The sequence below is a fragment of the Porites lutea genome, chromosome 7 (genome assembly GCF_958299795.1).
Source record: "Porites lutea chromosome 7, jaPorLute2.1, whole genome shotgun sequence".
NCBI classification, from domain to species: Eukaryota; Metazoa; Cnidaria; class Anthozoa; order Scleractinia; family Poritidae; genus Porites; species Porites lutea.
The window spans coordinates 5,790,719-5,796,936 of record NC_133207.1 but is presented as its reverse complement, the minus strand read 5'-3'; the positions used below and the strand labels follow the sequence as shown (position 1 = coordinate 5,796,936).

General features: G+C 36.9%; 1 long non-coding RNA gene across 1 annotated transcript; it reads left to right on the top strand.

Annotated features, from left to right (window-relative positions):
* Nucleotides 1-216: 216 nt before the first annotated feature.
* LOC140943393 (uncharacterized) lies at nucleotides 217-4,651 on the top strand. Its single transcript, XR_012166607.1, has 3 exons — nucleotides 217-352; nucleotides 1,822-2,112; nucleotides 4,263-4,651. It is a non-coding gene; the product is annotated as an uncharacterized lncRNA (long non-coding RNA).
* The last annotated feature ends 1,567 nt before the right edge of the window (nucleotides 4,652-6,218 follow it).

Genomic DNA, 6,218 nt, shown 5'->3' with positions numbered 1-6,218 from the left:
TGCATGGTGGGAAAGTTCTAGATTCGATAGAGGAAGAAGTCTTGACAAACTTTCTGGGTGCTTTAGTATAAAATACTGGCTTAATTCTTTACGTGATAGGTATTCTAAAACTCAAGTGTTATCCACCCTCATAATTCCTTCGAGTCGCTAAGGGGAAACGAGGCGTAGTTCCCACGAATTTATTCAAAAATGCTCAAACACAGACAATCTAAAAGGCTTAACGTCATTATAGCCCGCGGAATTACCGCCTGAATAATAAAATCCACAAACGATATATAATTGACACAATGTATAAATTTCCATGAGTGTTTTTCAGACCTTCACGCAGCGCCGATTTCTACGAATCGAAAAGGTAAGTCTTAATGGTTTTCTATTTCTTCTCTAAGATTTAAATTGTAATGCACTTGACGTTACAAAAATGGTGTTTGGTTTCAAGTCAATAATGTTTTAGAATGACGCTTCCATCTAGCACGTGTACCGTTTTTTTAAGTTGACCGGCTGCGATTACGAGTTGCTATTGTAGTTGGTGCAATACAACTAAGAGGTTCATTAATGAGCAAGCCTTTTCGGTATTTGGACACAGAAACTAATTCGGTGTAGTGATTTAAAGAGCCTTTTCATACTAACGTTGCCACTTCTGCTTTATGAAAAGCAAAAGCTTTAGTCTCATCATCAGTTCATATCCAAAAAAGTAAAAGTCCAGTTTCCCAAGACTACATTAAGGCATTTTAACTGTTTTCTGTCGTCTTTAACAACGGATGGCAAGGTTAACTAGGACATGAAATTTAAGAAAGTTCATGCTTATGGGGCCGAGTTTCAAATTTTTTACTTAAATCGGGCTATGCCTGCAAAAATCACCTCCGAACTGAATTATATGATCAGTGCTCTCTGACAAAATTGCACGGTTTTGACATCTTCATATCTCTAACATAACATTTTGTGTATAGCTAAACGCACTAAGTAATTAGTTAAGCATAGAATTGACAGCAATTGTTGGCAAAAATTTCGTGACTTAAGCCCCTTTGTAGGGTTGTCGTGGTCGCGTTCCTTTGGGATGATCTGATGTATTATCAGGATCGCCTACATCATTGTCCATCAATGGAGCCGCGCTATGGGGCGGCAAGTGAACTCGGATCATAAAACCTTAATCGGGCCGTCCAAAACGAGCGCAGTCAAGTTTCTATAATTAGGTCGGAAATCAATTATCCGAGTGACAAGGAGATTCAGTGAAACAATCATAGGCGGTTGTGAGGTTTCATTCCACACCTGTTTTTAACTCAGACCCCTAGCCTGCGGAGAGTTTGTGTGAGAAAAATCTTGTGGAATCTAAGACATTAGTGGTCTATAAAAAACGGAACTGGTAATTAATCATGAACAAGAAATTGTGAAGGATTCAAAAGGCTACCTGAATTTCAATTGCTTTGAGATTTATGATTTTCCTCTGCAAGGCTTTCTCGTTGCAAAAGTGCTGCCTCTTGTATAAATACAATGTCCAGTACATGCGACAACGAGAGTCGAAGGAAATCTTTATCAGGAATCTTTTTAGCCTTTTTTTGTCGCAGAATTGGGGTTTTCTGCGGAAAAGTGCTTGTGCTTGTGCTAATGCTTATGCTAATACGTACGCTTTTGCTTATGTTTATGCCCTAGTCACCAGGCTAAGGAGTAAATTAAACAAGTTTCCAAGTAAGACAAGTAAGAATGGCCGGCCAAATGCATGGCTATTGCAGAATGGGGATTGTAATTATTTAACATTGAAAGCTGCTTTAATTTGAATAAAAGCAACTCTTTCTTCGCTAAAAGTTGTTGCAATTTTCTTCGCAGTTGACCATGTGGTCGTGAACTGATTGCTCTCTGAGACCTCTCCATAGCGGTGATAGACCTGACTGATTAAATCCACTGGCAGACTGCTTGCAAAATCAAATAGCAACGATGGATTCCAAACGTCTCTTTACATTAATCGGCTTATGGATGATTTTAAGCTGTATACTGGTAGACCACGCTGCTGAAGGATTCATTATACGAAGAGGAGGAAGAAGAAGAATTCGCCATCCCAAAAAACCTACCGGGAAACAGCTTGCAATGGAAATGGCTAAATTTACTGATCTTCTTTTGGTATGCATGTTTTGGAAAATCGGGATCAATTGGGGTTTCTGGGCAACTGACCACCTCATGACCCCTCCCCTAAGTTAACATTAACTTTTACTTCCCACTAAGGGCAAAATTGTTACATAGGGGAGGGGTAGGTTACTTCACCCCATGTAAGGTGATCCGGAGTCATTGCTTGTGGCATCCGGAATCTTGCGCTTTGGAATCCAGAATTCAGCTCAAAAAATCCGGAATCCCACAAACGATTTGAATCCGGAATCAATAGCGTGTATGGAATCCAGAACCCAAGACTGACTTGGGGTGGGGCGAAATGCATGTAACAGTTATCTATTTTGCAAGAAAGAAAAATGTAATCATATCCTGACTCAGTCAAGGATTTTTACGTATCTTTATATCAACATTAACATTGCAGAAATGTCATACGAAATGTTGAACTTAGACTTTTATAGAGACAATATTTACAACACTCAATTAGTCAATGAGGCAAAAAGACATGCGAAGAATGCCCACTTGAGATCCATCTTACTTTCTATAGATAAATCGAAGAAGACTCTGCTCGCGGGGTAATAGATAACGCTTATCAGTATGATCAGTATGAGGAAAAAAAAGCAATGAACATATAGTATAATGTAGGCCAGAAAATCTCATGAAAAAGTCTTGCCTTAATCAAATTAAACACTCAGTACTGTTCCAATTTTTTCCTTTACCTGAATAAAATGGATTAACTGCATATTGTTGGTTTTCACATGACGTCACTAAAATTCAAACTACATAACTATCGATCCTACTGAGATTTTACTTTCATGATGTATCAGAACAGCTAAAAACTAATTTTCTTGCAATTTTTCGCTTCAAAAGGGTTCTTGGTTTTGTGATAGAGTACGCTTGAATTTTTAAGCTTTTGCGTGACGTGGTAATTACATGACGGCCGAGAGAGCTGTTACGTAGGTTAAAAAAGTGATGTATTTCGGGGAATTTTGCTACCTAAACAGCTCATGGATTAGAAAAAGTATTACTTTTAATGATTATGAGTTCCACGAAGAATAAATTCACGCTTTTGTACAAAAACTTAGTTACAGACTAAATGTTTTTTATGGTTTCCGTCCGCCAGGTAGGTGCCCATCCTGGTGGGCACCAGCATGGCGTCTCCATACAAATCTCTATAAATTTGGGTAAAACATTTCTCGTATACGGAATGTTCTTGTGACCTGAATCTTGAAGAGGGTCTTTGTATATTTACCTCCTTCCATTTCCCAAATTCTGGACTTTATCAATTGAACGGTTTTGATTTGTATGGCGTGACTATGAAAACCAGCAACAGAGAAGACCTAAGGGACACACTGGCAAAATATGTTCGATAATGAGGTTTCGCTCGAGATTCATTGTCACATATTGAACTATTTCTGTGGCAAAGACTAACGTTCGTTAAACAGAGGAATTCGTTATATAAAGGTTCGCCCTTACCAAACCAACTGTATTTTGAAACTGTTTGAGAAGTAGTTAAAATGCATTTAAATGATTTTAAAACATTTTTTACCTCAATTTAGGGTATTTTTATTATTTTTTTTTTTTTTACGAATAAAACCAAAATAGTCATAGGAGCTGAAAATGTATTTGAGATCTATTTGAATGTTATTTATATAATTTTGGCAGGTTTTCCCTGTATTTGAAACATATTTCACATTAAAACTACATTTCGAACAAACACTTAACCTACATTTTCTGAACAATAGTACTGAGGAGTTTTCAAAGAAGCTTCGCTCGAGGTTCATTTACATATATTGAACTATTTCTGTGGCAAGAATATCGTTCGTTAAACAGAGGAATTCGTTATGTGGAGGTTCGTTAATTATATCAAGGTTCCACTGTACACACAGACCAATATACGATCTCTGGTCATACCTTAAGGCAATAGGATGTAAAACAAAAGAAGAAAGGAAAAAGAAAAAGAAAAAAACAAAGAAAGAAAGAAAGAAAGAAAGAAAGAAAGAAAGATGAGAAATTAACTTAGCAACCACCTATTATTTTTACTTATAAAACGTATCCCAGATTTTTATCTATATGTTTAATTAATAAATTAATTAATTGATTAGTTGTTGTTTGTTTGTTGTTGTTTTTTACTTATTTATTTGTTTCTTTATTCGTTTCATTGTTAGAATAAAGTAGAGGCACAAGCCAAGAAGAACAGAACTTCCTCCAGGTCCAAACCGGTGTCTCCTTCATAACTAAGGGACGGCTATCTAAAGATAATGAGGCGATCCACGTACTGATCAGACGTTTTGGCTCGTCACGAACGTTTCCCTATTCTTGTAGTCTGATTCGATAACGTCGCACTACAGGCTAGAGTGAAAGAGAAAGCTTTCAAATTTGTTGCGGTTAGAACGAAACTGACTTCTGGTTGCCATTTATGACATCCAGGAGGTCAACAGCCGCGTTGCATTCCGACTGTCCTTGTGTGTTTTTGTTTTGTTGTTTAGTCCCTATTTGTTAACAGTGTGTGGCAATTTATTTACCCTCAATAATTTATTAATTTTGTATCTATGCATTTAGTCTTGAAAAAAGTGACAAAAAAATAAATAAATAAAAAGAAACGCGAGCAAGTCATACAATATCTCTAACTGAATTTTATTTACAGACTTTACATGACTGCATTAAAAAATTGAATTGAAACAGTGCCATTGCGTTCTAAATAACAGGCAACAAATATATACGACCTCATTAACTGGCGTTACAATATCCAAATAGCTCTTTAATGGAGAAGCAGTGAAATGAATTTTTGCTGCAGGCGTTTCTTTGAATGTCATTAAGAATGATTAAGCACCTAACCAAAAGTTGTTCTGATGTGTCGAAAACAGTCAGTTCAACCGGAGATGGAGTACCGAAGGATTATTGTTCTTTGCCTTTATTGTTTGTTGACTACTGACAGCTGTTAATTTATCTATTTCTAGCAGAAGTAACGTTTTGCATTGAAGTTTCTTTTCATTGTTCTAATATTTATAGAACAAAAGTACACATTACATTATGCCTGCTATTTTGCATGAATTTAAGCACAGCGAAGTTTCCAAAAGATACGGATTGAAACTTCATTAAAATTTGGCTAAAAAGTGCTCGTTGCTACAACCAGAACGCATCTGTTTGAAACTCCAGTGAACGAATGGAACTTGAATTGGTTATGTACAGAAGGACGGACATTATGTCAACTAAAACTAGGACCGTTCAAACAAAACCAATACTTGGCTTTACACTAATTGCGAAGACAGCCGTTTTGATCACGTAAATCATACTTTTAAGAGAATTTTTTTTTTCTGAAAGTACATTTTCCGCACTTGGCTAGAGAATAGGGTAAAAGCACTTTTTGATCATCCAAAAAAAAAAAATCCAAAATCCAAAAGGAAGGAAGCGCTGTCTTATTGATTGGCATCATTTTATGTAACGGGAACCAATATCCCGTTCAGCTGAATTAACAACTTTAACTGTCAAAGTCGACTACCAATATTAGAGGCCACGTCACGATAGCCGTCAGGAAAAGATACAGAAAATTTATATTGCTTCTTAAATTTTGTAGTCTGAATTACCTATTAGCCGGTATTCTCCAAAAAATAGCTTTGCAAGAGCGATTTTTACTCAGGGGGGTAAGTGACTTCTTTTTCTCTTTCTATGTTTCTCCTTGGTTTCATAATGCACCGACTTTACCTCCTCTCTTTATTGGAATACCCAGCTGGCCCCTCTACGGATGAGAGAGTTCTAATAGTAAAGGATCACGACTCGACACAACTTACATGTCCTTGCATTAGAACAGCGCGACGGCCTTTTTTCACAAGACAGACTTATAGACTAGCGGTGAACTCGTTCATACGAGCACCACACATATACCAAATCAGAATTAAAGGCGGTGACTGACATAGTTTGAAAGGCTGCCGGGCTGTGAGTCGTTAATATTCACCGGGGTGTTATTTTAGTCTCGTTGAGAATTTGCTTAAAATCCGATTTGTGGCGAAGCTTTACGATCACTAAGATGAAATGAGTTTCATGAATGTAAATCAAACTCCAGTGTAATGGCTGTTGGAGTAAAAAAATTAAAGTAGAAAAAAAAATGCCACTTGTATACACTT